Here is an 8,473-nt window from a genome sequence, read left to right as displayed (position 1 = left end):
AGGAGGGTGCCCGTTTCTCCACATCCTCGCCAGCATCTAGAGTTCTCTGATTTGCTCATTTTAGCCACTCTGACTGGCGTGAGGTGGTATCTCAGTGTGGTTTTGATTTGTATTTCCCTGATGAGGAGGGATGCTGAGCATCGTTTCATGTGTCTGTTGGCCATCTGGATGTCCTCTTTGGAGAAGTTTATGACACAACTTTTATTATCAACTTAATTTTCTTTTCCCTTCCAAAACAGCTTAAGAATGAAATATCATCTCATTGATTATATTGATTTATGAAATTTATTTTTCTTTAAGTAGAGCCTGGTGATTAATAAGTGGGTCTTTGGAGTAGGAAAATCACATTATGAGTATCAATTTTGCTATTAACTGTCTGTGTGGACTTAAAATGTCACCTTCACTGTTATATTCAATTTTCCTTATCTAAACATTAGGAAAATGAGAGGACATAACTTGTAAGGTTGTTGGGAGAATCACATAGAGATGAAGTGCACTCACTTGTTATGTTTATTCTGCATGAATTTATGTTTCTATTACAAGTATGCCATATGATTTACACATTTTAAAATTAGATCTGAATCTATGGTGTTAGAAGTCATGGGGTGCCTGGGTGACTCAGCTTGTTAAGCTTCCAAGTCTTGGTTTCAGCTCAAGTCATGATCCCACAGCTGGAACTCAGGCTCTGGGCTGGCATTGCAGAGCCCCCTTGGGATTGCCTCTCCTTCTCTCTCTGCCCCTCCCCCACTCACAGTGTCTCTGTCTCTCTCAAAATAAATAAATGAACTTAAAAATAGAAGTCAGGGTAGTGGTGAAAGGAACTGTAAACAAAAGGGGTCCTGGTTCTGATATGTTCAGACTGTATCTAGGTTTTGGCTGCCCAGGTATGTTTCCTTGTGAGACTTTATCCTCAGTATGGCTGTGACTTACACACTTCTTTGTATGTATATTATATTGCAGTCACAAGTTTGTACAAAAAACAGCAATAAAATAAAAAGGAAGATTGGAGTATTATGCACTTTGATTCAAAGTGGCTTGCAAACATAAATTCTGCTCTTTGGAGGAATGCCCAATTCTGGAAGAAATGCAAATTCTAAAGATATTTAATTTTTTTAAACATTTATTCATTTTTGACAGACAGAGAGAGAGGGTGCAAGTGGGGTGGGGCAGAGAGGGACACACAGAATCTGAAGCAGGCTCCAGGCTCTGAGGTGTCAGCACAGAGCCTGACTTGGGACTCAAGTTCACGAACCACGGGATCATGACCTGAGCTGAGGTCGGACACTTAACCGACTGAGCCACCCGAATGCCCCAAATTCTAAAGATATTTAATATGAGAAGTGGAATTGGCCAAAGATGACTCTTTGGATACATAACAATCTCAGAATGGTTTTTAGTGTGTTTTGAGTAAATATTGAGTTGAAAAATTGCAGAAAAAACATATATAAAATCTACATTATGGAAAATATTGATCTCATAAGTTCTGAGAAAATGCACAGTGAAGATACAAAAAAGGAGCGTAGAAGTAGGAAAGAATGTTTTTTGAAGAGCGTTTTGAAGCAAGGTAGGTACATGGATTGAGAGAGAATGAAACAAGGAATTTTTTTTTTTAAGGAAGAATGTAAGTAAAGCATGGGGGTGGGACAGCAATGTGCACAGAAACGCAATGGGTTTGTTAGACTGTGTTGAGGGATCAGTGCTGCCGAGTGATGAGAAATGTTGAATGTGCAGCAGTTTGTAAAAGGCCTGAACTGTTAGGGAAATGTGAGGGTTCCTTTCGTTACTAGGCAAAGCATAAGCGTTCTTAATGATCTTGCACAATGTCAACAGAGCCTGACCCCGTATTTCACACATTGCTTTGGAATTTGAGACACAATACAAAATAATAGTCATGTAAATACCACTCTGTGGTGTATATACCACTTCTTTTTTTCCTCTTTTCAAGTTGAAGTGTAACTGACATCCAGTGTTATATTGGCTTCAGGTATACTGTATAACAATTTGGCAATTCTGTGTAATACTCGTACCCATCACGGTAAGTGTCCTCTTAATCCCCTTTCCCTATTTCACCCAATCCTCCCACCCACCTCCCTCTGGTAACCAGCATCTTGCACTCTACAGTTAAGAGTCTGTTTTTGTTTGGTTGTATCTTTTTTCTTTGTTCAGTTGTTTTATTTTTTAAATTTCATATATGAGTAAAATCATATGAGATTTCTTTTTCTCTGACTGACTTATTTCACTTAGCATTATATCCTCTAAGTCTATCCATACTGTCACAAATGGCAAGATTTCATTCTTTCGTTTTGAGTAATATTGCACTGTGCACACGTGCGTGTGTGTGTGTGTGTGCGCGCCACATCTTTTTTATCCATTCATCTATGGATAGACACGTAGGTTGCCTTCATATCTTGGCTATTGTAAATTATGCTGCAATAGACATACAGAGGCATGCAGCCTTTCAATTAATGTTCTTGCTTACTTTGGGTAAATTCCCAGTGCTTATTGGAATACTTTTTTTTTGTTTTTTTATTTATTGGACTACAGTTGATTATTAGCCATAAGAAAGAATGAGATTTTGCCATTTGGAACAACATGGATGGACCTAGAGGGTATAATGCTAAGTAAAATAAGTCAGTTAGAGAAAGAAAAATGTCATAATACTTCACTCACAAATGGAACTTAAGAAATAAAACAAATGTACCAACAAAGGAAAAGAAAGACAAAAAACCAGACTCTTTTTTTAAAAAATTTATTTATTTATTTATTTTTACAAATAGTTTATTGTCAAATTAGTTTCCACATAACACTCAGTGCTCATCCCCGCAAGTGCCCTCCTCCATGCCCATCCCCCCTCCCCCCACATCCATCAGTCCTCAGTTTTTGTCAGCATTCAAGAGTCTCTCATGGTTTGCCTCTCTCCCTTTCCCCCACCATTTCCGCCCTTCTTCTCCCCCTTGTTCCTCCGTCAAGTTCCTCCTAATCCTCCTATACGTGCAAACATATGATATTTGTCCTTCTCTGCCTGACTTATTTCGCTCAGCATAACACCCTCAAGGTCCATCCATGTTGCTACACATGGCCAGATTTCATTGTTTCTCATTGCCATGTAGTATTCCATGGTATAGATAAACCACATCTTCTTGATCCATTCATCTGTTGATGGACACTTAGGCTCTTTCCATGTTTTGGCTATTGTGGAGAGTGCTGCTATGAACATTGGGGTACATGTGCTCCTATGCCTCAGCATTTCTGTATCCCTTGGGCAAATTCCTAGCAGTGCTATTGCTGGGTCATAGGGGAGTTCTATTGTTAGTTTCCTTAGGAACCTCCACACTGTTTTCCAGAGGGGCTGTACCAGTTTACATTCCCACCAACAGTGCAGGAGGGTGCCCGTTTCTCCACATCCTCACCAGCATCTAGAGTTCTCTGATTTGCTCATTTTAGCCACTCTGACTGGCGTGAGGTGGTATCTCAGTGTGGAAAAAAACAGACTCTTAATACAGAGAACAAAATGGTGGTTGACAGAAAAGAGGTGGATGTGGGGATGGGTGAAATGAATAAGGGGATAAAGGGTACAGTTATGGTGATGAGCACAGAGCAATGTATAGAAATATTGAATCATAATATTGAACACTTGAAACTAATATAACACTGTATGTTAATCATACAATTACTAAATAAATAAATACCACTGTGTAGCATATAAAATTTCAGGAACAGAATGGTATTTGGAAAAGTTTCAAGAGCCTTACACCAAATTACCCAAATAAGAGTAACTAAATTTACTGTAGTTTATTAAAGCCATGTTCTTTTCTACAAGGTGAATGGTGAACCCCAAATTAAACAATTATCTGGAAATGGTAATGCTTTAGCTTCTGAAGTTTTCTAAGGACAACAAATAAAATATGGAAATGCAAGTATGGGCCAACGTTTAAGGACTTTTGTTTGACACCAATCTCTGCAACAATAGCCGCAGTCAAGTTGTGGCTCAGTAATGTTTTTAAACACTTCCACCTACTGGAGGCTTGCTAGAAATGCTGATCACAAGGGTAAATTAGAATTCCCAACATTTTCTTTATTTTATTGACGGCATTTATCTCTTTCTATCCTCTCCATCAAATCAATCATGACTGGAAGCTAAGGGAATAGGAATATGTAGCAGCAGTGCCGATGATTCATATTTTTCTGTTAATCTATTTTTCATTTATTGTCACTCTTAATAAATTTAAAATTGCTGATGTTTTTCTTATCTTCTCAGTAGAAAACAGAGTGCTGAGTAGATGAGTTTTAGACTGAAACTGATCTGCTTCAACCAGAATTCTGCCACTTGCTAACTTTGTGGTTTTACACAAATAGCTTAGTCCTTCTAAAATTTTTTTTTTTGAGAGAGAGGGTGCAAGTGAGTGAGGGGGAGAGAGAGAGAGAGATGGGGTTACCCAAAGTGGGGCCCGTGTTCACCAGAGCAAGGCTTAAGCTCACCCAGTGTGGGACTTGAGCTCATGAACAGTGAGATCATGACCTGAGCTGAAGTCAGACGCTTAATGACTGAGCTAGCCAGGTGCCCATAAACTGCTCAGTCCTTCTAAATCTCAGTTTATTCATCTATGAATTGGAACATAGCCAACATTAGAGCTACTATGTATAAGGCACTAGTAAATGGTATGCTTTTAATAAATAGTGGTTATTTATAGAAACTATGATAATAATAAATATAAGTACAATGGTTTGGATGTTTAAATTAGCTTTTATTAAGGAATTCATTTGAGATCTTAGTCCAGGTTCCTTGGATTTTTAAAATAATAGCTTCTGCAAGGCCAAAGCCGGGGATCATTGACTGGGGAGCACCAGGGAGGAAGTGCTAAAGCAGCGGCTATGAAGCAGTTATGATGTAAGAAGCCTGTTGTTAATGGTTTTCAAAGACTTTGGGGTTGACATCTTTTCCAGGAACCATATACAGGCAGCTAACACAGGCAATATTTTGTTTAGCGCAAAAGAGGACTTTTCTTCACTCTATGCCCAGAGAATTTTAACATCTAACACGAAAGAGAGTTGTGTTTTCTGTTCCCTGTTTATGCAAAGGAATGATTAGGTGATGTCTTTAAACACCGACTCCTATCCTCTTCCCCAAACTCAATGACAAAAACAAAAACAAAAACAAAAACAAAATAAAAAAAACCAAACAATCAATCAAACTGAAAGTACAATATTTTGCCATGTCCTTGTGTATACATACATATATATAATGTTTTTATTTATTTTTGAGAGAGAGCAAGTGGGGTGGGGGGTAGAGAAAGAGGGAGACATAGAATCCAAAGCAGAATCCAAGCTGTCAGCACAGAGCCTGACACAGGGCTTGAACTCACAGACCACAAGATCATGACCTGAGCTGGTGAGACACTTAACCAATTGAGCCACCAGGCACCCCATTCATGTCCTTGTGCATAAGGGAGATGGCTACTCTATCAGCAGAGTGAATGTCCTTTAAACCCGTAAGGCTCACTTTTGTTGCTGTCCTCAGGTTCTTATTTTGCACAGTCTAGATCTCATACCACCTTTTAAACACTGCCAACAAATCAGAGGCTTTTTAAAAGCTCAACAAATCAGAGGCACTAATGGTGAAGGTGTAACTGAGGCAGGTACAGGCACAGAGAGAAGCCAAAAGCTGAGAGTGGAGAAAGGCATAAAGCAACACGGCATTCGGGCTTTAGGGCAGTTGGGCTTTCAGGAACTGAGGTCTCTGTTAGCACGTTTGTTGTCATAGTTACTGCAGAGATGCTGCTCCCAGATGTATTCTGGGAAACTCAGGACTACTTGGCCAGCCTGACCATGTTTGGACATCAGCTTTGGATGCAAAGGATCTTTAAATCTCTGTCTGGGTATTATTACTATTTTTATATAGGAATCTTCATCATTATCTCCACTGCCCCGCCCCCCTGCCACTTTAAAGTTCATAACTGAGTCCAAACACTACAAACATTCAATGATCAGAAGTGTCCTAAAAAGATGACTTCTATGATCATCTATTTAAAACAAAACACGACTGTGATGATGGAAGGAGAGTTTGTTGCAGTGTCTGGCTCATGGTGATGGGTGATGGCTGATGAGTGCAGAGGAACTTTATCTGGGGACAAGGCTGGGTAGATGGAGTCTGAAAATTAGCATCATCAGTTCATAGACATTGAAAAAGAAAATTAGTTAAGAAGGTCATCTGTATTGACCACTTTGAGGAAGATTATTAACATAGTTATTTCATCTTCAGAGGAAATGATATGAACATTGAAGATAAGATTTAGAAAATTTTGCAGTGTTTAGCAAACAGATTAGTCATGAGAAGGTCTGGCTTGAATTCATGGAGAGGAAAAAAATGGAAAGTTATGTAAGAAGAGAGGGTGACAATTCAAAAAGTATAAGTTGGGAGAAAATTAAATGTAGTGTGAAGTGATGATTTGTTCTGTTGTTATGTCTTTTTCAGAACCGCAATATATTTAAGCTTGTATTGCTTTTTTTTTTAAAAATGTTTATTTCTGAGAGAGAGAGACAGCGTGAGCAGGGGAGAGTCAGAGAGAGAAGGAGACGCAGAATCTGAAACAGGCTCCAGGCTCTGAGCTGGCTGTCAGCACAGAGCCCGACGCGGGGCTCGAACCCACGAACCATGAGATCATGACCTGAGCCAAAGTCGGACGCTTAACCGACTGAGCCACCCAGGCGCCCCTTGTATTGCTTTTTTGACTGCTCAATTTCTGTAAAATTATTTTTTGTTGTCATTTCATGTACATTTTGGAGTATACAGTTTTATCAACTATAAAATGAGATGATAATATCTAGCACCTCACAGAGATGTTGTGAAACTCAAGTGGATCATGTAAGAAAAAGCCCTTTGTACATGGTAAAATCTTTTACTTAGCTTTAAAATCTTCTGTCTGATAAACATAGCTCATAATGGGACACTAAAAAGCTGAACTAGTGACGCTGTTTTACTGTCCATCCTCCATTTTATTCATATTCCCAAGAAAGGTGATTGTGAGTTTGAATGTTTTATTTTTTTAATGTTTATTTATTTATTTTGAGAAAGAGAGAGAGGAAGAGGGAGTGAGAGAGGTGGGGGAGAGAACTAGTGGGGAAGGGGCAAAGAGAGAAGAAGAGAGAGAATCTCAAGCAGGCTCCATGGCTCAGCAGAAGGCCCCACTTGGGGCTCGAACCTATGACCCTGGATCATGACCTGAGTCAAAACCAAGAGTCATACGTTTAACTGACTGAGCCACCCAGGTGCCCCAATAGTCTGAATATTTAAAATTATTTTCTCACTTTGACTTCATACAGAGACATATCTGACTTTCTATCATGGAGTGAAATGGAATATTATACATGATTAATTTTTTACTATTGTTTATTTTTTATTGCTTTTTTATACATCTAACTAAAATTTTACTAGTGTTAGTGGGTGAAGGGCAGAGGGAGAGAGATAATTTTTTTAAAGTTTATTTATTTATTTTTGAGAAAGAGAGAGTGCACATGTGAACAAGCATGGGAGAAAGAGTAGAGGAGAGGCTGAGCAAGAGAGAATCCCAAGCAATCTCTGCACTGTCAGCACAGAGCCTGAGGGGCTTGATCGCACAAACCATAAGTTGTGACCAAAGCCAAAATCAAGAGTTGGCACTTAACCCACTGAGCCACTCAGGCACCCCAACCATTGATTTTTAGTGTTGTGTGTTCAACAATGTTACAAAATTTAGAACATTGTGAATCCTGATAGAGATGTAGAGCTATGACAAGTTGTGAAATGGGAAAACAGGATATAAAATTCACTTTTAAAAGAGAAAGCATGGGGGCCTGGGTGGCTCAGTCAGTCAGTTGAGTGTAGAATTCTTAGTTTTGACTCAGGTCATGATCTCAGGTCTTGGGACTGAGCCCCATGTGGGGTTCTGTGTTGAGCGTGGAGCCTGCTTACGATTCTCTCTCTCTCTCTTTCTTTGTCTTACCCTCTGTATCTCTCCCCTGCTCAAGCTCTTTCTCTCAAATAAAACATCAAAATAAAGAATAAAATGAAACAAGAGTATAACAGTACAGAAGACCATCAGGCCATAAGTTGGACAAGACCCCACGTTTCAGTCACTGCCTGGCTCTGCCCACCTCACCTGGCTACATTTTGTTTGCTTTATCTGATAAACAAGGAGCTTTCACTAAATCATCTCTCAGACAAAGGCCCAGACTACAGTTTAGTAACTCACTGATGGACAGTTTCAAGGAAATAGTGACAAAATTTTATGATTCTAAACTCTTATTTGTACTCTTTTAAAAATGCTAGATATCCTCCAAGAAAGAGAAGTAAAATTAAGGTTACAATGACAAGGCGCTTTTCACATTCTGGAATGTGAGATATAAAGAACTTGATGTTACAGTGTGTTGGTGACGGCACAGGGACCTAGTATATTACTGGTAAGAGGGAGGTTGGTTCATGTTTTGGAGGGCAAGG

Source organism: Hyaena hyaena, unplaced genomic scaffold, assembly GCF_003009895.1.
Source record: "Hyaena hyaena isolate Hyena2069 unplaced genomic scaffold, ASM300989v1 scaffold_143, whole genome shotgun sequence".
Lineage (NCBI taxonomy): Eukaryota > Metazoa > Chordata > Mammalia > Carnivora > Hyaenidae > Hyaena > Hyaena hyaena.
This window is presented reverse-complemented; position numbering follows the sequence as displayed.